Below are 27,465 nucleotides of genomic sequence, written 5' to 3' on the forward strand. Positions count from 1 at the left end.
CATGGCCTAACTATATCCCAACTAAAACAACTGTTTTGGGGTGATATAAATACACCTCATGGGAAGGCCTAAGGGGAGAGAAGGATAGGATATTGATATTATATCCAATTGGTCCCTGATCAAGTCTGATTTATCCTTGTGCCTCCTACACTCCCAGGTATAGGAAACCCTTGTTTCCTCATAAAGATGTTCATCTCCTTTATATGAAATCTATGTGTATGCATTTGAAAGAGGATTGTTGAGGCTTGGGTTGGACGGATCCGGAGGAAGGTTTCGCTTGGAGCCATGGTCAAATCAGGTTGTATTCTTCTAGATTTCTTTGCAGACATCAATAAAGAAGCTCTGTCTTGTTCCTGATGTTATGATATTTATTATTTAATTCATGTTATTGTCTAATTATGTATGATTTCATGTTTTATATCCCTATGCATATATGATCTAATATTCATATCTTGAACATGCTTCGAACTACTGCTAGTATATATGATTTTCTGGAATAAGTTGCAGGTTTTGAAGCATTGGAGGAAGTAGAGGGTTTGAACCCTGCGGGAAAATCTTCAAACATAGGACCTACAGGTTACTCTCTCTTCATCCCACTTTAGTAGTTTAAGCATTAAGACTTCTTTTTTTCTTGCTTCTTGTTGGTGTATGCCCTTCGATTTGTTGGGGTTATCAACCTAGACCCTAGGGTGTTTTATCTCGTAACACTTACCTTCCACAAGTGTCTAGTATGTGCTGTTGAATTTTGGATCGCTATTGTAAAGGTGCGGCCACCCCGAAGTTTCGTGCCCACAAGAGCCGAGCACAATGATCAGCGCCATGACTGGTGGTTAGGTTAGGCAGTCTGCAACATTATTAGTGCTTCCCTTCTTGTGCTTAATTTTTAAATGGAATTGTTGTAGGTATGCGGACCATTTATGATGGTGATTGTTCTGCAACTTCCCTTGTGTTTGTATGAACTGTAGGGGTTAATGATCTGTGTGGATGACCGTTTCCTTCCCCATAATGTAATGCTTCCATTGACAGTAGACCTGCACAATGGAATACATTTCTTTGTCATAGGTGGGATATTTTCATACTTTTTCTGAAAGTGTCTCACTATGGTAAGTCACTGAATGCCCCTACTGAATAAGAACTACACCAATGGAATAGTTGGAGGCATCTGTCTCAATCTCAAATGGTTGTTGTAGGTATGGTAATGTGAGCACTGGTGATGAGCAGAGGTGATGCTTCAACTCGACAAATGCCTTCTATTGGGTTTCACCTCGTTTCATTATGTGTTCTTCGATCTTGAATACTTAATCAAGTTTCTCTCTTTGACAAATCTCCTCATGCATCCTCGACATGTTGTTCTACAACTCCTATAACTAAAATCATTCATGGAAAGAAAATGTTATCCCTAAAACATATTATTCGAACATGTTTCATGCAAATTTTCTGATCATGGTCCATCAGTACGCTCAGAAGAGAGGAGGGAGCTTTTTGGGCACAAGGCGCATTGTCAAAGGACAAGGTCCAAGTGCTTGAGGCTTGAGGATGAACTGTGCGCTAAAATGAGAAGAAAAATATTGAGGTTGGGTGCAAGGCGGAAGCTAAATGATGAAGCCTGGCTCAATGGTTCTTGTTTATGTTCCATGCGCTCAACTGGGAAAGCCTAAATCACAAGGAGGGTGCAGGGTACACTATGAAGGCTAAAGGAAGATCAATGTTCATCGTTTATGTGTCATCGCTCAGTTGAGGGCTTGGTGAGGGCCTAGGGTGCATCTTGAAGAGGGACGGAAGACTTGACAGTTGATTGATGATGCACCATGCGCTTGGGAAGAGAGGGGCCTCCTTTAGGGAGCATTTCAGAAAGGGAAGGAGAGGTTGTTTCTTTGGAGTGCACTATCACTTTTGGGAGTGCACAATATGAAAAAGGAAGGGGTCCTGACTTGGCATTAAGAATGTGTTATGTGCCCTCTTAGCCTTGGTGGGTCAACTTTTGAAAAACAAAATTTTTCTAATTCTGATGGTAAAACAGGGGGAAAACACAATGAGTTAGGCGTAAAATCAAGTGTGACACATACCAACTCATTAGTAAAACTTAAGCAAGATCAATATTGAGAAATACACATCAAAATGCTAGTCTACAAACACTATGCAAGTACAATAAACAAAGCCTGTGTGACTGTGAAAAAAAGTGTCGTTTTATGATGAATCAGTTTGTTATAACCAAGAAGTACACCATAGATGTTCTAAACAATGCGACAACACTTAGAAATGAACAAGAACACTTGAAACATGCAAAATGACATAAAGTGGCACTTAACAACCAAAGAGACACTTGGTAAAATGGTCAGGTAGGCTCCAAAATTTGAATGTAATGAAGTTTTGGAGGGTGTTGTGGCAATGACAACAATTGGCTGTGTTGCCTATGGTTAAATCCATTCAATGTGTAGACCAAGGTTGACTAAATTATGGGACAATGTTGATTATGGTGATCATGTGGCTATGGTTGACCATTGTGACATTGAGATATTGTGACCATGTTTGAACATGTTTAGCTAATGTTGATTATGGGTGACCAACATGACATTGTCGCAATGTGGCACTAAGATATGGGTGCCACATTGTGGCATCAATATTTTATTCATCATATTGACATGTTGATTTTCGTTCATCACATTGTCATGTGGATTTTTGTTCTTTTCTTCAAAGCGATGTCAAATTATGTTCATCATGTTTTTACATTGTTATTTGTTCATCACATTGTGACATCATTTTCTTGTTTGCAATAATTTTTGTTCATCACATTGTGACATTGTTTTCTTATGCATCACAATCTGACATCATTTTTTGTTCATCACATTGTAACTTCATTTTCTTGTTTGTCACATTACAATACAACTTTTGTTCATCAAATTTCATTAGGTATTTTAGCTCATCACATGAAAAACTAATTTGTGTTCATCACATATCAATGTTGACTTTTTTTTATCACATTCCGTCTTTAATTTTTTTTATCACATGTGACATAATTTTTTGTTCATTGCATTGCAACATCAATTTTGTTTTCCACATTGTGAGGTTAATTTCAATTTTCCACATTGTGACAACTTTTTTTGTCACATGCAATTTCAACATTTATTCATCATATTATGATGTTATTTTTTGTTGGTCACATTGCGAGGGCAATTTTTTTCATCCAATTACAACATTCAATTTAGTTCGTCGCATGAGACATCAAATTTTATTTGTCTTAGGAGTTGTTGATTTTTGTTTATCATAGCTGATGTTGATTTTTGTTCATCATAAGCGACATTGTTTTTTGTCCATCATAAGTGACGTTGATTTTTTTTCATCAAATTGAGATGTTGATTTCTGCTCATTAAATTGTGATGTTGATACCTAGAGAGTGTTTGGAGTCCTGTGTGGTAAATTATTCTTATTGAAGTTTAGGGCTAAGTATCATAGCTCATCATGAGGAGAGACATACAAGAATTCTAAATTTTTGTTTTAGCTAATGACCATGTGTGGAAAAATAATAATTAACCTAGAATTGCTAAAGATTTAATGTTAGCTTTCAATGAATAATAGAGATTAATTCAAAAAAATGGTTAATAATGAGTTAACTAATAAAGATTCATGATAAGGTTAATTTAATAATAAACAAAAATAAGGTTAATTTATTAAAGATTAGAAATAAGTTTAAATAAAGTACTAATAAAATTAATGTGATCTATATTATTTAATAATGTAGTTAATTAATAAAGATAATTAGTAATGTTAATTGATAAAGATCAATAATAAAGTTAACTAATTAATTATTAATAATAAGGTTAATTAATGTAATAGTAATTAAAATGATTAATAATTAATTAAAATGGATTAATATAATAATTAATTTAGGCATTTTCTATCGACGCCACAAATGTGCCCAGACGACAAATTTCTTGTCGGAATCTGGTAAAAGAAATTTCAAAAAATCAGAATGTTGGAGTGTTTGAATCATTTTTTTGATGGTGGAAATGGATTCAGCACCATCAAGAACCCTTGGGGCACCCAAAATCCTAAAGTTTGACAGTAACCCAAATTTTCAAAAATTTATGCCAAATTTTATCATAATCTTACAAAAATTTCCATTATTTACCGGGCTAATTTGTGGGTTATTTAGACTCCGTTGTTAATTTATAATGATTAATAATACAGTAGATTAATAATAATTAATAACAAGGTCAATGAATGTAAAAATAATTAAAACAATTTATAGGGTTGGATCAAGGCATTCATCTGATCCCTGATGATGAACCACACTTAGTGGTTCGAAACGTGTTAAACGAAAAAAATGAATGAGATTTACCAGAATAATTCTATTGAAAAATAAAACAATGTAATTTATGTAATACTAACTAAGATAATGTAAATTAAATTTGATGAGTAACCATCCTAGATCCATCTTAACTCCAAATCTACCAAGCGCCGAGAGGGATCAAATATATTTTCACTCTAAAAGAGGTTTTTATATCAAGATATTTGATCCCTCTAGGTGCTTGGTAGATTCAGAGTTAAGACGGATCTAGGATGGTTTAATTTTCCCTTTTAAACAAGCTATATTCCACATAAATATCATGGGTCAACACCATGAGCCATTTTTTATTTTTCTAGGGTTATTTTTATTTATTTTATTTTATTTTGACCTAGTTAAAATGTTTATATTACATTATATTAATCTTTTTATTTAATTTAATTTTTATTTTAATGTAATTTGACTTAGTCAAAATGTTAATAATATTGGTTAATATTTTTATTTTATTTTAATTTTTAGTTTGTGCAATATCACTGAGTCAAAATGTTGTATTGATAATTATAATTATTAATTTTTATTTTATTTTGTTTTTTACTTTAAATTTTATTTTATTTTATTTTATGTCCACATAGTCAATATATTTAAGGACATTCTAACATCTCCCCATACACGTTTGCTTTCAGATTTAATTTAGAAGATATAAGATAAAAGTAAAGTAAGATATAGATATAATATTTTGATTTTGAAGTGAGTTATGGTTTTTGGGCATGTGGTATTAATAAGCAATGGAATTGTAAAAAACCTATATGCAAGTTATTAATATCCATAGTAAAAATATGGGTAAATATACATGGTTCAAAATCTTGTTATATTGTAAGTTTATGGTAAGAATTAAGTTTTTATGTGCTTATTAATTAAAATTAAATATCGCTACGAAATCATTTTTTAAACCACTATATCTCCCTAATGCCTTTTTGCTTTTATATTTAATTTTAAAAGTGTTATAAAATTAAATTAAACTAAAATATTTAAAAAATTATCGACATACAATATTTCTTACGTTACATCTAACACCTACACATCTCCCTAATACCGGGTTGTAGAGCACCTCTCGGTACAATTAGTGTGGTTAATATTGGGGGAACATGATTTACTAAGTTTCCACCCATCATCACGATTTAAGTTGTTAAGGTTTTCTTCTATCTCTAAGGCTTCTTTGATTTTTTTTTGAATAATGTTCAATAGAGGCTCATTCAACTTATCCCCTTCATGCAAAGATGATATTAGTATTCTTGTGTTCTTGTGTTCTTGCAGGTTTGCATTAGAGAGTGTTTGGAGTCCTGCGTGGTAAATTATTCTTATCGTTGTTTTGGGCTAGGTATCATACCCCATCATCGGGGGATCTACAGAACAATCCTAAATTTTCTTTTAGTTAATGAAGACAGGTGGATAAATAATAATTAAGCTATAATTACTAAAAAAATTATGTCAGCTTTTAATGAATAATAGAGATTAATTCAAAAAGAGATTAATAATTTAGTTAACTAATAAAGGTTCATGATAAGTTTAATTTATTAAAGATTAAAAATAAGTTTAAATAAAGTATTAATAAAGTTAATGTAATCTATGTTAATTAATAAAGATAAATAATAGGGTTAATTGATAAAGATAAATAAGAAGATTAACTAATTAATTATTAATAATAATATTAATTAATGTAATAATAATTAAAATGATTAATAATTTATTAAAATTTATTAATAGAGTAGTTAATTTATAATTATGTCGTAAGGCATTCCCCTCTGAGAAGAATTCCCTCCCATGCCACCTGTGTTGTTGTGAGACATTGATGTTGATGTTAGACGATTAAAATAACCCCTGCCATTGGATTGAAAAAGAAAGGTATTTTCGAGTTACAATTCAGTAGGTAGTTTTATGTGGTTTCCCCCCTTTTGTCATGTGAGGGTTTAGCTCTCAACCTCATCTGTCAATAGTAACCTCATCACGGCTATAGTGACCTCTTCTTCTTGGAATTCCAGGTTATTTGTGATTGCCTTGATGCCACATCCACTCAGAGATTGATTCTCTTCTCCATCATTCGTTCTGAGGTACAATTTTTGCGTTAACAAGGTTTTCCTTTCCATGGTTCCTTTATTTTCTATCTCTGCTAGATTCGTTATGGGTTTACACCCAGAGTTTACTTAGTAATCTCTTTTTGTTTGCAATGCTATATTCGTTATGGGTCTACACCCAGAGTTTACTTAGTAATCTCCTTTTTGTTTGTAGTCTATTGGTTAGAGGTGGCAGCTTCACAAGATTTTCCTATCTCCTTCACAGGCTTGGCGGCAGCTATGGTTTATTTCTTTTACGAGGTAATTCCCCTTGTTGTAAACTATGCTACTATCTTATGCTATATATTAATTATAATTGTAGGTTTTAATATGAAATTTGTGTTTGATTTTCAGGAAGGTCACTCTCTGACTTAGCATGGTTGTCAATAGGCTCAACATTACTGGACAACTATTCCACCCTATGGCTCTGGCCTCTAGGTGTTTTAGGGGTTTTTCTGTCGTAGAGATTAAACCCTAGATTCATTCATGTTGTTTTAATTTAGTTTCTTGTTGCTACTATGGACTACAGGGTTATTACTAATTTAAACCTGGAGGAGGCACGAAACTCCTTTTCTGTTTTGTAAGAAGTGAAAGCTTTCTCGGCTATCCACTGTAAATTTCACTTTTGCGGTAGGTACAAAGCTCAACTATGTTTTCTTTTGGTTAACATTCCTCTCTGGTACTACCCGTTCCGGTTTTCATTGGAATACGTTTATATATGTCTTTGTTTTGCATTGGAATATGATTTATGTACATATGTTTTCATTTTAATGGACAATATGCAATGATTTGTTCCAAAGGTTAAACCCTCGTAGTGTTCTTTCTCAAATTGTTAAAATATGCGTGAGATGGTTATTCTGTTATTATTTTTTTAGATTGTCTGTCCTCACTTCTTAGGGTTTTATAACGCAACTCAACTTTTTACTGGACGCCTGCGTTCACACCATGGTTTTTCTATTTTTCTATGGTAGGGGGTGAGTGCAGTTGTGGTGTATACTCTCATCTTTCAATGTTTGAATTTCCAAAAAAAAATAATAAATATTTTTTTATTTAAAAAAAATGTAAAAAGAATTCTACTAACAAAAGTCTGATTTTTTCACCAACCAATCAAACACCAAATAATACAACTTTATTCTTAAAATATTTTTTAAACACCAAAAGAGCATGACTTCAATCATTAAAATGTTTGTGTGTTTGTGTAGCTACAATTGTTTTAACAAATGTTAGATTTGAAAGGAATTTTTGTTTCTAAATATTTTGGCACATTGATGAAGTACCTTCTTCTTCACGAGATGCTCATGAATAGTCAAAGTTGCCGATGTATTAATGTCTCCAGTTGGTTGAACTATTTTCCGGGTTTTGTTCAAGAAAATGGCTGGAAATATGAAATTCAAAAGGAATTATAAGAAATGGTATGTTAAATTTCTCCTACTGTGATTTGTTTTCATTTGACGGTAATGTCTCTAAATTCAAGTAGGATTTTGATAGACGGGGTGTGAAATTGTAGCTAGCGAAAAACAAAATCATAGTCACAGAATCATACCTTCATATCTAGGATAGGGATTCGAGTTTGAGGATCAATCATGGAGAAACAAGAGGAGAAACGAGAGGTGTTATGTTAAATGCACTTGACAAGGCCAAAATGTAATGGGAGGGGCGTATGTGGTGTCGAAACCAGTTGTGTTTGATTCTTGTCTATGTTATGTAGGTGATCACACGGGATGGTAGGTGGTGGGAATTCTTACAGGTAATGGTGATTTACTACTTTCTGTTGTTTCTTTAACAAGGTAACATATTGTGTGCATTTCCGTGTGCACTTCCAAGACAGAATGATTATTTTCTTGCAGTCTGAGATTATTCATATCCAATTTATCTTCTTCAATTCCACATATATATTGATCTGTATGTTTAGGGACCATATTTCTTAATCTGCCAGGAACCTTGATGCCTATTTGGGCTGATATCCTTTCTCTTGCCTGCCCACGTCACAAACGAGGGGAAGGATCTTGTCTATCCTATTAATTACTACACTCTTTGGAAACGATGGGTGGATTCATTCATTATTTCTAGGCCATGCAAGGAAATTGGTTTCAGATTATGTAACATGTGGTGGACTTGTTGGGGGTGTTGCTACTGCTATTGCTGTGAAGGGTAGATGGCTTTGGAGTTATCTGTTTTGGCTCTTGTTGTGCCTGCTAGGATTCAGGGGTGATCCTTCCTGGGCATACTGGTGTTATGGGGCCACAAACGGGCTAGACTACTAGATGGTTTCTCAGCACATCCACTAGCTGGACTCTGATAATATTTTAATTTTCCGATGGGGGGGAGCTAGTGGATAATTTAGTATATGTGACAAGGGTAGCTTTATTGGGATCCCTGATAGCTAATTTCTAACATTTCTGGTCATTGGAGGTTGTGCTCTTGGTGTCCGGATTGGGCAACTTATTTTTTTATAGAATTTTTTATTTTTATTCCTGCTTCGGGTGATAATCCGGCAGCGGTTTCCTCGTTCCGAGGAATGCAGGTGTGTTGTGGCGTGTGTATATCCCTCTATGCCTAAAGGTCGAGATCCCAAAACATTTCATGTGGTATGGTTTAGGACGACGTCGCCTGGTGTTTTGATCTAACCCCTTCATTTGCGCTTTTATGACTGTGATTATTCCACTGCCTTCTTAGATTGGGGAAGGTGCCCCCATTATTACTCACTCGCATACACTGACAAAATGTCAATTTCATATCCATTTTCATTAGACACATCAACCCACGAAGCGTACATCCGCGCCAAACTAGAGGCGGGATGGAAACACTGAGGTTTCTCCAAGGAGGACAAGGGTCGTGGCCATGATGTTTCCAATACTTGGCACAAGGTGGGGAGGTCGGATGATATTCCAGGTGGAGGAAATGTGCTTCCCCATTCACATGGGGGATGCCACGGCTACAATAGAGATACCAAGCTCCGAAAACATAATCAAACTATCAATATTACCACCTTGACACAAATTTTAAGGTTTGGCCATGACGTTTTGATAGACCGAGTAAACAACTTATAGAAGGGAGCTCTAGTTGGAATATGGAATTTTTTTGAAGTGGAGGAAGGAGGCATGCGAGGCTGGGTTGAGACAAAATGGAAGACACTTTTGGGCTATATGCCTTCGGTGGTCAGGCTCATGAATGGTTGGTACAACTTTCATTTTCTGAGCCAGGATGACTTGGAGAAGATCAAGGCACTGCCATGGATCAAGGGGAGGGGTTTTTTGGCACTACACTCATAGTCTATCGGCTTCAATCCACTCAAGGAGACACCAAAAAACAAACTAATATGGGTCAAATTTCTTGGGTTTCCGATCGACTTCTGGACTCAACAGGTATTCATGGATATTGGGAATGCCATTGGGAAGTTTATATGTGTCGACCCACAGTGTTTGGGTACTTGTGATAAAAGGATTGCATGGATTATGATAAAAAAAGATTATATGGGGGGTTTCCCGGACCACATCGAGTTGTTATGGGAAGGCACACATATGATACACAGGTTGTAATTCTGGGGCGTTCCTTTCAGATGTCTCATCTGCCATCTCACAGACCACCTCATGGCACACTGCCCACGTTGGCTGGGTGGTCATCATATGACACACAAAAGGGCATTGTATGGGGTGAAGGATAAGGTTGGCTAACGGGCCACTTGTTTTGCTACTGATTAGAATGAGATGGGGAAAGTAGACATAATACATAATAGCTCAGGTACCCCTCCTTTTCTTATGCCACATCCATCCACTATTTTTTGTCCAAGTAATTGTGAATATTTTGCCCTGATAGAGGTACCTTCCTCTCCCTAGATGACTAATGGATTCGGGTCTCCTATTGCCGATGAATCTACTCTGTTTCCATTAGAAAAGACCTCTCATACTCACTGTGAAATCCATCCAATACTAGGGCAATCTCCTCCCCCTATGACGACATATGATGCCATCTCCCTGACACACATCACTTATATCCCTGCACCCCCTCCCCCCCTCCAGTCACAATTTTCCCTGGTGACTAGTCCTCATCCATTTACACATACCTTTCCCATTTCATCACCTACAAACATTATGGATAGTGATATTGACTTCTTACTTAATAAGAAGACCCTGGACCTTTGTACCCTCACTATTCACAAGCCTCATAAATCCCCATCACCCCACATCATCCCTACCTCGGCCGGTAACATTACAGTCTGCCCAAAGCATAACAAAGGTAGTCGTCATCTCAAGGGACATCCACAGCCCCTCCCTTTCAGTCCGTCTGACCCCCATGCACTTGTTGATGTTCGCATTGCATCGTCCAGCCACCCTCGGGCCCTTAGAGCGAATGTGCCCGCACCAGGGATGACATGAACTTCATTCTTTCTATGAATATCTGGGGTTTGGGGGTTGCACACAAATTTCTAGCCCTCAAGGAACTTTTCCTTTCGTCCTGAACCAACATCATTCTTCTCCAAGAAACTATACCTTCGGAACAACAGGTTATTCAACATTTCAAGAAGATGCTCCCTAACTGGCGTATGGTAGCGACGAATGTTGTAGGCCTTTGGGGGGGTCTTGTAGCTCTGTGGGACCCGAGATGGGTATATATGAAGGCATATTCGTTTTTTTCAGGAATTTTACTAGTGGGGAAAATCATAGGTATTTTGGGGTGAGTACACATATTGAATACATATGCCCCATATAAGGACAAGAACACTTTCTAGGAACAACTAGTAGAATCGGGGGCCTTGACACTAGATTCCCTTATAATGGCGAGGGATTTAAATTGTACTCTTGGGATGAATGAGATTTGGGGGGAACCCGCAAAGTAGATGCCATTTCCAAAAAAATTAAGGATATTATTGTTGATTTCAATTTTGTGGATATCTGCCCTTCTAAGATTGCCCCTACCTGGGATAATGGAAGGACTGGGGATGGTTATGTTGCCAAAAGACTGGATAGATTTCTGTTACATGAGCAACTGATTGAGAGACTCAGGTACATACAATTTGGGATCATAAACAACTTTATTTCAGATCACAGGCCCATCACTCTACAATGGAGGCGGGATGATCTCAGATAGGGGTTGCCTTTCAAATTTAACCGGGTATGGTTGGAGGGCCCGGATTTTGACACTTTGGTGAAGGATTTCTGGAAAGAATACAATTTGCATGACACCTCTCCTATGGTGAATGTGCTAGAAAAACTACGGGCCCTCAAGGTCGTGGTTAATGGATGGGATAGGAAGAAGAAATCCCAACTGAGAAAAGAACTTGTTGATATTACTGCCGAATTGGACAAACTGTGCATCCAATTACAAAAGGGAAATCCCTCGGAGTCTCTGCGGACAGCTAGAAAAAGCAAGAAAAAATATACTACATATACAGGAGGCAACGTGGAGCCTAAAGAGTAGAGCCATATGGATCCAAGAGGGGGATAGGAATACAAATTTTTTCCATAGATATGCCAACCACAAAAGAAAGAATAATACCATATGGGAGATGATTGACTCTGAGGGGAACCAAATATACTCTCATTAGGATATACAGGAAGAGGTAGTCAAACATTTTGTCAATGCATACAGTTGCAGAGAGGAGGATTGTGTGGAGGACTAGATTTGGGGGGTGGGTTTATACCCCACCATGTTTGATGATGAAGCTAATGAGGCACTATATAAGAATGTCATAAGGGAGGAAATATTGGATGTGCTCAAATCTTTCAACATGGACAAGTGCCCGGGACCGGATGGGTGGACTGTCGAGATATTTACACATTTCTATGACATATTTCAAGAAGATCTTCTGGCGATGGTGGAAGAATTGAGACTCAGGGGATATATACATCCTCATATCAATTCGACCTACATTTCCCTCATTCCAAAAAGGAGATCCACTGGATCCTTCATGGATTATCGACCCATATCTTTGTGTAATCTTATTTATAAGATTATATCCAAGACTATTGTGGGCAGGATTAAACAAACTCTATCTAAATATATATCTCCTGAACAGTTTGGATTTCTACAGAATAGATAGATCCATGATGTTGTAGCCACTGCTCAGGAATGTCTCCATACTATTCACACAAAAAAACTTAATGCTATGGTTATGAAAGTGGACTTACAGAAGGCATATGATTGCCTAGACTGGGGTTATCTGAGGATGGTGTTACATAAAATTGGCTTCCAGGCCAGGAACATAGAATGGATCATGGCATGCATCTCAAATTTTAGATATACCGTTATAATAAGTGGATACCCCACTCGATTTTTCAGGGCAGGTCAGGGGCTCATACAAGGATGTTCTGTTTCCCCACTTTTATTCATATTGGAAATGGATGGATTGAGCCTACACATAAAAAGAGTTTTTATGGAGGGGGTTTCAGTGCTCTGGTTTTGGGTCGGAATATCATAATATCACATAGTTTTTTTGTGGATGACGTGCTTATTATGGGTGTGATCAATAGAATGAGTTGACTGACTTTGTTTCATATCTTTCACAAGTTTGGGAATTCCATTGGACTCTTCATGAATCATTAGAAGTCTATTATTCTATATGGAAATAACGATATGGAAGATATTACATGCATCAAAATATTATTCGGGGTGGAGGCTGATTGTTTGGTTGATGGCATGAAATACCTGGGGTTTCATATCAAGCCCAACAAATATAGGGTAAATGACTGGATGTGGCTTGTGGACCGATTCTACAAATAAAATTATGGGTGGGAGTACAAATGTCTAACACTGGGTGGGAACATTACTCTCACCCAATCGGTGATCACATAACTGGGGGTATATTGGTCCCATCTATATTGCCTCTCGGGTACCATTATCACTAAACTTAACAGGATCATGGAAAAATTCATTTGGCTTGGGTCAACCACTGCACACAAATATCACCTAGCTAATTCGACATCTATTACTCTACCAAAAAGACTGGGCAGTTGGGGGATTCTAGATTTGACGTGTTTTGGATGTGCTTTCCTACAAAATACTCTATGGAGAGGTATTTTCAAGGTGGGCATTTGGGTGGACATTATTAGACATAAATATCTCAAAGACACAGATTTTATAGTCTGGATGCGTAAGGAGCTCATTGGGGTTAATATGGGATCATAAATATGGCCCAAATTAAATAAAATTAGACAAAATTTTCTACACAACATATGCTGGATCTTTGGATCCGGGCATAAGATTTTGATTGGCTCAGATCAAATATTTGGAATGGGATGGGAATTACACCACTCATATTCTCTCATTCATTGCATCAATGGTATAGGCAATTTTTTTTGGAATCAAACTATCAGGCAGTGGCATGGTGATATTCCTATCTGGAAGGGATCGAGGGAATGGGCCTGCAGGTGTTGGGTGTGAAGCCTGATTATCTTCTGTATTCAAATGTCTCAGCCGGATGTATACCCCAGGAAGATTGTACACCCCTCCACACGGGTGGGTGCAAGGGGGACTTGTCCCCCCCGCAGGGGTCCGGGGGGGCTAATCCCCCCCTAGCTGGGGGGTACGGAGGCCAACGGTCCCTCGAAGCTAAAAATAGATGTAAAACTGCCTTGTAAAATTCTAGTAATTTCTAGTTAATCTGGGTCATCCATTAGGTGGATGATCTGACGGTAGAAGTTATGTTTAATCTAGGGTTTTTTGCCCTAGAAGGCAACCCCTCACTATATATGAGGGAATTGTATTGCATCTATGCATATTTGGATTCTAAGTGAGGAAGAGAGAGGAGATTGACAGTGAAGAGGGTGTCACAGCGGATCTGCTGTAGGTTGTATCTCTTCAGTTTGCTGGATAATATCAAAGGAAGGACCGGTTGTTTCTCCGTGGACATAGCCCAAACTGGGTGAACCACGTATATCTGTGTCTCTCTTGTTTTATGTGTTTTCTGTGTTTATATTTCTGCAATATTTTATGTGTTCCATTGCTCTGTAATATATAATTTTCTAATAGGAGGGTTCGATGGCAAGGGAATGGGAGTAGATCAAGTCTAAAATGAAACTGGTCGGTGTCTGTAGGGAGGCAGAAGGTGATCAGATCGGATGGCTTGGGAAAATGAAGGGAGGCGAACTGGAGGTGGTCAACTATTACACATTTCTCTGCTACAAGGAACTACACAACACTGAGGTATGTTGGTTTTATAAGTTTTGGAAAACTAGAATTCCTATTAAGATCATTTTATTTCTTTGGCTTGTTTGGAAAAACAAGAACTTGACCTGGGACAATCTACAAAAGAGAAACTGGCAGGGGCCTGGAGTATGTGCTTTATGTAGGGGGGCAACGGAAAACAATGTACATCTTTTTCTACAATGCCCCATCACTACACAGATCTGGAGGAAAATCACGGGACATATAGGCTTCCATATAAATCCATTTGATAACATATCCAACTGTTTGAACTGGTGGAGTATACAAACCCCCTTGTGGAGGAACATCCCATTGGCTCTTTTTTGGGAAATATGGAGATGGTGAAATGACATTATTTTTTAAAATAATATGGGAAATGAGACAAATGTGACTGATCACATTCTGGGTTGGTATACTTCTACAATTTCCAACAATATCGGACCTGAGAGGTCGACAAATAGGAAGAAAGGTCCCAAGAATACCTACCTGACTTGGTATTTTGATGGTGCGGCACAAGGGAGCATATGTGGTTGTGGTTTCTGGATCATCATATCGAAGGAGCAATAATTATGGGTTCACTAGGCAACTATTAGAGGCACTAATATGAAGGTGGAGGCTATGGCATTGTGGGGACTACTTTGGTTCACTACTTTCCTTGACCTCCCCACAATTCACATTTATGGGGACTCAAAGACTATCATTGACCATGTTCGAGGCAGCACAAAAATTAAACAACCACAACTACATTGATGGCTCATGCAAATAGAGACCCTATGGGGGTCGTTCATAGATTCAACTATTCATCATATAGGAAGGGAATTCAATTAGAATGCTCTCAGGATGCTAAAAGAGGGTCTACTAGATGCACTGGATGGGATGCACATTGAGATAAGGCTGGATGGCAACATACTGGATGCGGGCATATTGCCTCTCCCGGGATAAGTTTTGCTTGACGGGTTTTGTTTTTACAAATTGGAATGTTGGTGTTTATACATCTCCCTACATTGCTGCCTTTTGGCTGGATTTTGAGAATGGATATGCATATGTTTTATATATATAGGGTGCTATGATGGACTATTTCCCTGGATAATTGTAGGACATAGATGTAATTTTGATTGTTAATATGTTTTTGTTGTTTCACTTTACCTTCATAGAATGTTATATTAGAATAGATTGATCTATATGTTTCATCTGAATGGACGAATACATGCTGCTGGGGAAAATGCATTGGCACTGTAAAAATTCTAGATATATGTATCATTTTTCTTTATATATAAAAAACAATGTTTTTTTCTTTCTGAAAAAAAGGGCTATACTTCATTCCGCTCGTTTTCTTTCTTCATGTCAAAGTAAAAGCTTGAAATTTGTAATTTTTGGCTAAAAATTGCACTGGATCACCCCAAATAAATGAAATTAAATGTATTTTATCGAACTCTATAAAGTTCGAAATGGAGGAAATTAGCTTGAAATTTGAAATTTATGTCCAATTGAAATTGATTGTGTTTTTTCTTTGTTTTTTGTGAAACTTTGTAAATCTTGAAACAAAATTTTCAGTCTGCCAAAAACATGAAACTGATTCTATTTTCTCTCTCTTTTGAGAAAATTTGTAAAGTTTGGAATGAAAAGGAAAACATTTAAGTTTTAGCTAAACCGTTTTTGATAAAAGAAAATTACAATATCACTCTTTCATTTTCATTACATCGTTAGCATCTGCGTCTGTCTTGGAGAATTTGAATTATCACAAAGACAATTGGATCAACTGGAAAAAAGTTTGTTATTTGATAGGCCGGAATGTGTGTTCTTCATTTTAGGAATGGGCAAAATGATTAAATAATATTCCCTTCTCAAGCGAAAAAACGCTGCCAGTATGTCATTTTTTCCGAAATTTGCTTATTTTGTGTATTTTAATTGAGAAAAGGTTCTTCTAGACTGTATGGACTATGTTAATAAATAACATCATCAAAACCGATAAAAGAATATGGCTTTTACAGAATATCTAGCAGAAAATTGCTTGTATCATCTTCAATTCATTGAAAAATGTGCAACCAAGAAAATGTTTACTTCTGATTGAGAAAAATTGCTTCCAATTACCAAGGAAATTAGACAAAATTTGAGTTCTTTGCATGGAAAATATACTCTACAGCAAGCAAACACATGCAAATAGCACTTTCTGCATCTATGGGGTGATTATTGTATATTAGTGATATTGAGGTTATTTTTATTTTTAATTTTGTAAGAAAATTGTTTCAAGGACCGGTCATAAAAAATTAGAAACTATATTTTTAAATTAGGGACATGGAATGAAAGACAATTGACATTTTTTCGAATAAAAGGCATATAAATGAGAATTTTAATCAGAGCATAGAGTTTTGTATCAAATTTTAATTCATTGCTCACTCGACATTTGCATACATTACGATATCTTGATCCATTCTTTAATTAGGGCTGAACATAGCAATTTGGTTTTTCAAGTAAAATAAATATTACTGTTACAATAATACAGTACATTCTCCTGAAATTTTATAAAGTGTCTTAGTTTGAAGAGTGTTCAGGCAGCTAAGCCCTATTTACATTTCAACTGATAACATGTCTAAAACTAAGATTATAAGTCATATCACTAATAACCAACGTAACTAATTCACACAACGTGTGTGTGTAAATGACAAGTTTCTCAAGAGAAAGGGAATTTTGAATTTATGTGCTTGGAAGTTTATTTGTTTGGAAAAGGTTGTTAATTAATGGTTCTTACGAGTGGATATTCAACAATTTTAGAGAATAGGAGAGAGGGTTTTGTAAAGTTGTGAAGGACCATTAACTTGAATTAATCTTGTTGTTTGAATTTATACTACAGGATTTATGTGGATATGGTATAGAATGATCTGAGAATTCTTAGACCCGAAAACTGGTAGTTTTTCAACTCAGTTTGAGTCTTGCGAGAAAGCGTGATTTGTAAACATTGGATTGGAGCAATCTGGTTGCTTCAATAGGCTCTTTGTGTGACGCGAGGATATGGAGTAAGATGCATGGATTGTGGAAAATAAGGAATTAATGCAAGATATGGGACAATTTTTGCAAAAATATGAAAGCTATATAAAAGGGTTGCAGCATTTTTGCCTCAAAAATTTCCAGTTTGAATCTAGAAGGACAAAGGAAACTACACAGTCCAAAGTGGTGGGAATTAAGTGACAGTTAAGATGTTCTAGAAGGATCCATAAATGGCGACAATTCCAATGGCTTCTATACAACATATAGTAGAAAATGTAAGACAAATATGTGAGGAGCTAGGGTTATTCAGTCAAGCTCTCGACTGAAGAACAAATGAGAAAATTCAGATATTGCCTAGAAGAAAAGTCATGCCACCTGGTATAGGTGAGGTAAGTAAATTATCTACTAGCTACTTTACTTTCAATGGTAATTATGTCATAAGGTGTTCCCCTCTTAGAAGCATTCCCCTCTGAGAAGAAGTCCCTCCCATGCCACCTGTACTATTGTGAGACGTTGATTTTGATGTTAGAAGTCCCCGTGCCATCGAATTGAAAAATACAAGTATTTTTCAGTTACAATTCGGTAGGTAATGTCAGCTACAATTCAATAGGATCCTCTTCCTCTCACTTGGGAGCCTCACATTGCACGATCATTGAGTGTCATTGGTTTCCCTGCGTTTTTCATTGGAGGGTTTAGCTCTCAACCCCATTTGTCAACAGTAACCTCATGATGGCTACAATGACATGTTGACGATGCTAGACCTACCAACATCAGGGGATCTCCCCGGTATGAAGTCTCAACTAGACCTCACACCGTTTGGTGTTAGAGTCCCATCTGGTACGATGGTCCGGTTGCCATTATCTTCTTGCTTGTCAACACAAGAGAGTGGTCTTATTTGTCTTCGAACAATGAGGTTCGTGTGCCTGGTGAGTGCTAGTGTTACTTGTGTCAAGGTTCTTTCACAACAGAGAGAGGGGGTGGGAGTAAGTCTCTAGTCGTAAGGAAGGAAGTCCCAACTCTGTCAGAGACACACAACACAACAGGACATGCAAAGCTTCCAGAAGAGTAATCCACATGGATGAGAAAATCACAACACACAAAGGAAGATAACATGTGCAACACCCAATGTGACAGTCCGCGCGAGTGCGATGGTCGTTATAACAAGTTACGTGAAAGGTTTTGTCTGATGTTTAGGGAGGTAACCAACACGGGAAGAACAATGTTAACAAATTATACAATGCATTTTCATGAATATATGTATTAGAACAACTAAATGAGTTCAATTATTTAACACAGGTTAAAGCAACATGTATTACAAGTGTTCAATATTAATTCTTACAAACAGTTACAACACATGTGTGAAAACATCCTGGCCTGTGAGCAGGCTTCTGAATTAAGCAAAAGTTCCAAGACACATCGATACACCATATATCACTAATCCGGTAGGTGGGGTGTTGGAGCCACTGCTCGCTCCTCAAATAAAATATTATAGACTCTCAAGGCTATGTGGGAGGAGCCAAGGTGAAAAAGTCCCCTGCATGTACAAATGAGGGGGTATTTATAGCCAAGGGAAAAACGGAGCCTTGTGATTGTTCGACTTCCCTCATGACTGTTTGACTTATCAACTCTACATGACTCTTCAGATTAGAAGTGGGTCTCTTGGACTTCCACATTAAATTACAGTGATTGCCAACAGTATGGCCCACAATAGTGATGCGGCCGACATGACTCATGACAGGAATCGACATGACAATGCTAATATGTTCATGCTACTGGTGGTGTGCATGTCAAGTTATAGTGTTGCTGAGTGATGGATGTCGATGTATCACAACTTCACCTCCACATGGCAAGGTGTACAGAGTTCTCGATGGTCATTGGGTTCACTTGATGTTGCATGTGCGCATTTTTTCTTACTTGTACTTTGGCATTCCTGACATGTCCATCCGTCCATGAACACATCCTTGCATGTTCGTCTGTTCGTCCCTTCACGAACACATCTTCGCATGGTTTTTCATTCACGAACACATCTCCTCACATGCATCATTTGTTTTTCCATTTGTCCGTTCACAAAAAAATCTCATTGCATCCATCATTTGTTCTTCTGTTCACGAACACAACCTTTTGCTTGTACACTCCTTGTTCATCCCATATGTCGTCGCATCATGTCTATCCATGTACCTGTATATGAAATCACTCATGACGATATGACATCAAATCCATAAACCTCCTATTCTACCATGATGCATGGTCATTCTCTTTCGGATGCAGGTGACTGGGAGAGAGGAGAAGGTTGCGAAACTATGTGAAGAAAATTTCAAAATGGGATGAGAGCTCCAGGAACTACTGGTGAAAATTGCATAGAGGTCACTAGGAGATTGAGATGGACAATCTGGATCAGCAGTGACTGTCCACAGGAACTAGCTTGACTGGAGGGAAGATCTACACAATTTCTGGAGGGAGGAAGTGCAGGTAGCTGAAAGGCTTGGTAGAAAAACTGTGCAATTCCTAGAGGGATCTAGATGCAGAATTGAAGAGGCTTGGCAGGAAAAAATTGCGCAATTCTTGGAGGGAGATGGCAGTGGGCTACGGGATGGCTTGGCAGCAAAAACTATGCAATTCCTGGAGGGAGCTGGCAGCGAGCTGCAGGGTTGTTGGAGACAAAAACTGTGCAATTGTTGGGAGGTTGACCTGTTGAACACCTCTGTGTAGTTTCTGAGTTGAGCGGGATGCTGGGCTGCTGAGGGGCTTGCTCATGAAATCTACATAGTTTTCTGGGTGAGAAACCGGTGGGTTGACTAGCTCGAAAAGCTGCACAATTGTTTAGGGGAGAGAGGGGCAGACACTTGGTGTCTGTCCAACATGTCTACGTAGTTTCCTTAGTCAGTAGAGTAGGAAAGGTCTGCATCTTATGCACAATTTTTTAGGGGAGTGAGTCCTGGGTTCACTGCCCAAGCAAACTCTTCGGTTGACCAACAAGAGGGTTGGTTGATTTGCTTGTAGGAAGGAGATTGAGATGGCTTGTTGAGGAGATTTTGTGTTGTTCTGGATGACAGTCGGTCCAGTGAAGTGCAGGGTGGAGGTCCGGATGTTAGAGGGTGATCCGGTCGTCAGAACTTCAACTAAATTACTAAGTGTGTGAGCGAGTGAATTTGTGCATATGCGACCTTGCAAACACACACTCAACATGAGCTGATGACAAGACGCCTCAAACCATCAAGACAACATACACTCAACATGACTAATCGACGATGCGAGCGACAAGCGCAAGGCTTTTGATAGATCGTTGAACAACCACGACAACGCTTGCGTGACAGTGCATACAACATTGTGTGTGACTACGATAGATGTGTACATGGCGAACAAAACTTAAACATAACCTTCAACATCACCAGGATGAGGTCGCAAGCATGACATATCAATCATCATGTGGAAGACGATAGTTGGTTGAACAAGTGAAAAAGAAGAAATACATGTAGACGAAACACATGAGATGACTTTTTGTGTTTTCACATGTGCATGTTACTGAGGACAGGATGATATGACAATGACAAGAAACCCTGCAAACTCAACTAACGGGGGTACTTCAGAAGATGTTCTTTACTTACCATACTTACCCTCAAGATGATCATGCATCTGGTGGAGTTCACATGCGGTCTTGATCTTTTCCATTACCCAGTTCCTTAGTCCTTTTCCTCAACTCCTTGGAAGCAATTTCAGCATGTCACCTTTTCTTGTAGTCATTGAGAGTTAGATCTACGCAATTTTAGTTGATAGTGGCTGTTGCTGGAATGAGGCCCTAGGAGGCCCATCTGCGTAGTTTCTGCATGTAAGACAAGCAAGACAATTTGGACAACATTTTGCAGTTTTGAGGCTCAAGGCATTGTTGTGGGACAGGGGTTCTAGGAGGACACCTCTGTGCAATTTCTAAGTACAAAGCAGTTGGACTTCTCTACACATTTATGGACAGCAATGCTGGCTGGGGTCTCTATGAGCTACGTGGTTTCATCAGGTAAGGGAGGTTGGTGTCTATGTGCACTGTGGGGTTTCAGCAAACGAGGGAGGAAGCTTGATGGTTGTAGAAGCAAAGCACACAGTTCTAAGAAGCTGGATGAGGCTAGGTTGCTTGGGAAAATGGCTAAGTGTGATATCAGTGAAACATATGCAAACATTGATAAGACTTGACTGTGATCACACATAGACACTTAGTGACACAACGTAGACCATCCATAATACATAAGACATACTTTTCTTGATGCAACAACCTTCGTGACATGAGTGTGTGAGGTGAGTGTGAAACATGTCTATGTGATGAAAATCACTCATACACACAAAATTCCCTTGAAGCAAGACAACATTCCCTTTGCATGACAAAAAACAACCCCTATGCCCAAATATGACACATGCTGCATGAAGATGAGAAAACAAAAAACTCTTAAGATCAAGGAGGGGAGTTTGAAATCATCATCTTATCAACAAACGACCAAGGATAATCGATCGGAAGATCCGAGGTAGGATCCGAAATTTGCATGCGAGCCAAAATTTTGGACGGTGGTTGTAGTCTCTACAACACTTGGCAACACAATGGTAGAACTCCAACTCTCTAAATGGACTTTGTTTCATGAAAATCGAGCGTAACCCTTCCGGAAGTATTGTTCGATTCTTTGATGATCGTGGTTTCCACACTAGCTTGATTGAAAGATGTAGTCCCTACCATTCTCTTGATCAGTCAGCACATATTCCAAGCCAAATCAACTTATTTGTTTTGATTGGGGATGAGGGGTATATTGGTGCATAAGTAATATGACAGTCAGAGTTTAAGTTTCATCCATGGTGTTGCTCTACTACCAGTAGGCCTAGATAGTACCCCGACAGAGTCATGCAGGAACACAACCATTGCTCCACTGCCAGCAAGCCTGGTCAATACCCTGACGGAGTTACTTGCATCACCTCTCATGCAGGAATCCTTTATTTTCTTTCACCTTATTCATTTTTTCGGAATTTCCATATTTTCATTTTTCAAAGAACTATGCATAGGCACTTATTTATTTCAGAGGCGGAAGAGGGATCCTGACTTATTGAGAGTAGAAGAGGTTGTTCCTTCAGAGAAGTATGTTATGTATACCTCTGACATACTTGTTAAGGTTTTCCCCCTCACCTTACTCTACTTGACTAAGCTAACAAGGGTTAACCCAAAACAACCAACTAGAGTAGGTGGTGCTAGTTAGAGTGCAAGCGTTGTGTTTTCACCAAGACTCACTCTGAACAGAACATATTTTTCATCAAGGCATCATCGACTGAAGAAAACAAGTTCTTCATAAGAGAGAGGATAATAGATAACAAAATGTTGATAGTTGTACAAGTCCTCTTAGATTCGTCCGGCTTGTCTCGAGATCCCAACCCGGTTTCATAAGAAGCTAACCTATAGGTACAAGCAAGTGAAGAAAGAGAAAAAGTAGAAGTAAAGTGAAGGAACAACGATTAAACAAAGCAAGAAAGCAAGCAAACCAATGCAAGTAAGAAATCAAGCAAACATGCAAACTAGAATGCAAAGAAAATAAAAGAAAGGAAGCAAACCATACTCCTACTCCTATGCTACACAGTGCATGGGCCTACTTATGTGAAGTGATACTTCAAATGGAGCCACTGGCGCATTGGTCGACCCATGTTGGTGAAGGTGTGGTTCACAAACAACACAGTCATGCAAACCAGCAAACATGAAATATATAACGATGAAGATAAACACGTTTCAGGCTTAAGTGTGTCGACATAAAAGAAATGGGTGAAAGTGCATGACATGCACTCTATGGACTTGCCATGGCGCTTTGCTACATTGCGAGCAGATGTTAAGCATATGCATTCTCTTGGCTATCACATGCAAGCAAACATGAGAAAGGTAGACCACTTACATTGTGCAAGTGTGCTTGCTATGTAAGATTCCTCCAATGCAAGAGTGATGGGATCATGTGACTTGAGTGAAGGAAGAAAAATCTGGGTTTTTGATTGATATTCAATGCAAAGTAGAGAGTGATGAGGAGCCTTGTGTGTTTCAACAATTTCCTGATCAGAAGTTAAACCAACCTCAAGAGAGCGAGGGCCTGACATAACCATCAGCTCGAGCTGAAGTTCCTCGACAACTTGTGGGGTTTCGACTTTGTCGATAGGTAGATCATCGGAGATCAATGGCCTAGACATATTAATAATGAGTGAATCAACATCATGATCAAATGAATAAGTACAGATATCACGACAGCCACGATCAAAAAATTTGGGTTGTTCATTGGCATTGTTATGATTTGATGAATCATGCAGAGGGGTACATGAGAAGCAAGGATGTTCGCCCTCTGTGTTTTCAGAAATGATAAATGATAGATTGGACAGATTTTTAGAGGAAGATGTGTCCTCTCTACAATGTAATGACAGACTAACATCCGATGTGTCCTGTGAACGATCGGAAGTAGAAACATCCAGAAATGAGTTTTCATAGGGGAAATCAACAGTGACAGAATCACACGGGATGTTAGGATAAAAATGATGAGGCACGGATGGAAGGGATTCATCCTTCACCGTAGGTTCTTCGTTAGATTCCTGCACACACTCATCATGAATGATAGCGCAGGTTGGCTACACAACACCAACTTAGTCAACAATTTGATCCTCGTTCATAGCAAGTGTGGAATCCAAAATGAAAGAACTCAAGATAGTACAATCCGGAGGATAAATGGAACACAAGGATAGAGGTTGAGGGAACAAATACACGTGACAACCAGCAAGCTTGCAAGCTACATCTGCACATATATAAAGAACAGGTGGGGTGGGAGGATGTGAGAGTTCAACAGATGTGTTTTCATGTTCTCCCACATCACTCTGCGGTGGTGGAGTTATACGATGAGGTGAAGGTGGACAGTCACTTGTGACAAGAACTGTGACTGCCTATGATTACGTAGCTCCATCACTGAAGTATGCCGAGCGGGATTCGAATGATTTCAAGAATTGTGAATTTTCGGATATGTAAAGAAGATAATCAAATATTCCATTGAAAAATTCCCAATCAATTTCATATCTAGGAAATCGTTATGCAAGATTAATAAAGCGCATGTAAAATTGTTCAACATATTCATTAGGTGCGTTCTATAATTTCATAATTTCTTCATTGAGTGCTTTACGGTCAAAATGATTGAAAGCATGGTCTATCTCTGTGACCAGATGAGAAAGAGAATGAATATATTTTTCGGGCAGTGTGGCATACCAATGCATTGGGTGCCCTCAAAGCGTGTATGTGAACAGTGAGCAGGTCATGTAATATTCAAAAATTTCATGTATTTCGCATGAGCTTACAATGCTAACCGCGTGCCTAACCAAGGCTACGTAGCCTCCGCCATCGTATTTTTTATGTGAAAAGTTATCTGAGAGTTCTTTCGAGACTTCGAAGTCATTTCCATAAGACATACACTTCGAAAGAGAAACTTTGTAGTTAGTGATGATAAGTATGCAAAGATTTAAAATAGATGTGAGGACTCATCATGTCATCTGGCCCTCCTTCTAGTGCTAGAATGTTGACGGTGCTAGACCCACCAACATTAGGGGATCTCCCCAGTATGAAGTACCAACTAGACCTCACACCTTTAGGTGTAGGAGTCTCATCTGGTACGATGGATCGGTTGTCATTATCTTAAAGATATGCCTTAGCTCTTGCTTGTCAGAACAAGAGAGTGGTCTTCTTTGTCTTCAAATAGTGAGGTTCATATTCCTAGTGAGTGATAGTGTTACTTGTGTCAAGTTTCTTTCACAACAGAGAGAGGGGGTGGGAGTGAGTCTCCAGTCGGAAGGAAGGAAGTCCCAACTCTATCAGAGACACACAACACAATAGGACATGCACAACTTCCGGAAGAGCAATCCACACGGATGTAACAGTCACAACACACAAAGGAAGATAGCACGTACAACACCCAGCGGGGCAGTCCGCGCGAGTGCGACAGTCATTATAACAAGTTTACGTGAAAGGTTTTGTCTGATTCCACGGAGGTAACTAACACGGGCAAGAAAATGCTAATAACTTATACAACACATTTTCATTAATATATGTATTAGAACAGATGAATGAGTTCAATTGTTTAACACAGGTTAAAGCAACATGTATTACAAGCATTCAAGATTAATTCTCACAAACAGTTACAACACATGCGTGAAAACGTGTTGGCCTGTGAGCAAGATTATGAATTAAGCGAAAGTTCCAAGATACATCGATACACCATACATCACTAACCCTGTAGGTGGGGCGTTGGAGCTACTTCTCTCTCCTCAAATAAAAGATTACAGACTCTCAAGACTATGTGGGAGGAGCCAAGGTGAAAAAGTCCCTTGCATGTACAAATGAGGGGGTATTTATAGCCAAGGGAAAAAATGGCCCTTGTGACTGTTCGACTTCCTTCATGACTGTTTGACTTATCAAATCTACATGACTCTTCATATTACAAGTGGGTCTCTTGGACTTCCATGTTACATTACATTGATTGCTAACAGTATGGCCCAAAGTAGTGATGCGGCTGACATGACTCATGACATGAATCTACATGACAATGCTAATATGTTCATGTTGTTGGTGGTGTGCATGTCGATCTGCAGTGCTGCTGAGTGATGGATGTCCTCTTGGTGTATCATAGCTTCAGCTTCACCTCTGCATGGCAAGGTGTGTAGAGTCCTTGATGATCATTGGGTTCGCTTGATGTTGCATGTGCACGTTGTTCCTTGCTTGTATTTTGGCATGCTTGACATGTCCATCCATTCGTGAACACATCGTTACATGTTTGTAAGTTGGTATTTTCACAAACACGTCTTCGCATGGTAGCCCATTTGCGAACACATCTCCTCACATGCATCATTTGTTCATTCGTTCGTCCATTCGCGAACACATCTCCTTGCATGCATCGTTTGTTCATTCGTTCGCGAAGACACCCTTTTGCATGTACTCTCTTTGTTCATCCCATATTTCGTCGCATCATGTCTATTCATGTACATTTATCTGCAATCTATCATGACGATATGACATCAAATCCATAAACCTCCTAGTCTACCATGATGCATGGTCATTTGCTTTCAGATGCAGGTCACTAAGAGAGAGGACAAGACTTCGAAACTGTGCAAGGAAAGTTTCAAGCTGGGATGTGAGCTCTAGGCACTACTGGTGAAAATTACACAGAGGTCACTAGGAAACTTAGATGGAAAATCCGGATTAGTAGTGATTGTCCGTAGGATCTGGCTTAGGTGGTGGGTAGATCTGCACAATTTTTGGAGGGAGGCAGTGCGGGTAACTGAAGGGCTTGGCAGAAAAAATTGCACAATTGCTGGAGGGAGTTGGCTGCGGGTTTCAGGAGTCTTGGTAGCAAAAACTGCACAATTCCTAGAGGGACCTAGCAGCAGGCTACGGGATGGCTTGGCAAAAAAAACTGCGCAATTCCTGGAGGGAGCTAGCAGTGGGTTGTGGGGTTGCTGGAGACAAAAACTATGCAATTTTTGGAAGGCTAACCTGCTAAAAACCTATGCGCAGTTTCTTAGCTGAGTGGGATGATGGGATATTGGGCTACTTGGTCATGAAATCTGCGCAGTTTTCTGGGTAAGCAGTCGACCGGTTGACTGGGTGACTGGCTAGAAAAAATACGCAATTTTTTAGGGGAGACAGGGATGGACACTTGGTGTTCGTCTGACATGTCTGTGTAGTTTCCTCAGTCAGTGGAGCAGGCAAGGTCTGTATCTTCTACATAAATTTTGAGGGGAGTGAGTCATGGGGTCACTGCCTGGTCAAACTTTCAAGTTGACAAGCAGTAGGGTTGGTTGATTTTCTTGCAGGCAGCACAGATTGAGATGGCTTGCTGAGGATATTTTGCATTGTTCTGGATTATAGTTAGTTCGGTCGAGTGCATAGTGGAGGTTTGGCTGTTAGAGGGT

This window comes from Pinus tabuliformis, chromosome Q (genome assembly GCF_031772625.1).
Source record: "Pinus tabuliformis cultivar Carrire ecotype Pingquan chromosome Q, CPIR1, whole genome shotgun sequence".
Taxonomy (NCBI): domain Eukaryota; kingdom Viridiplantae; phylum Streptophyta; class Pinopsida; order Pinales; family Pinaceae; genus Pinus; species Pinus tabuliformis.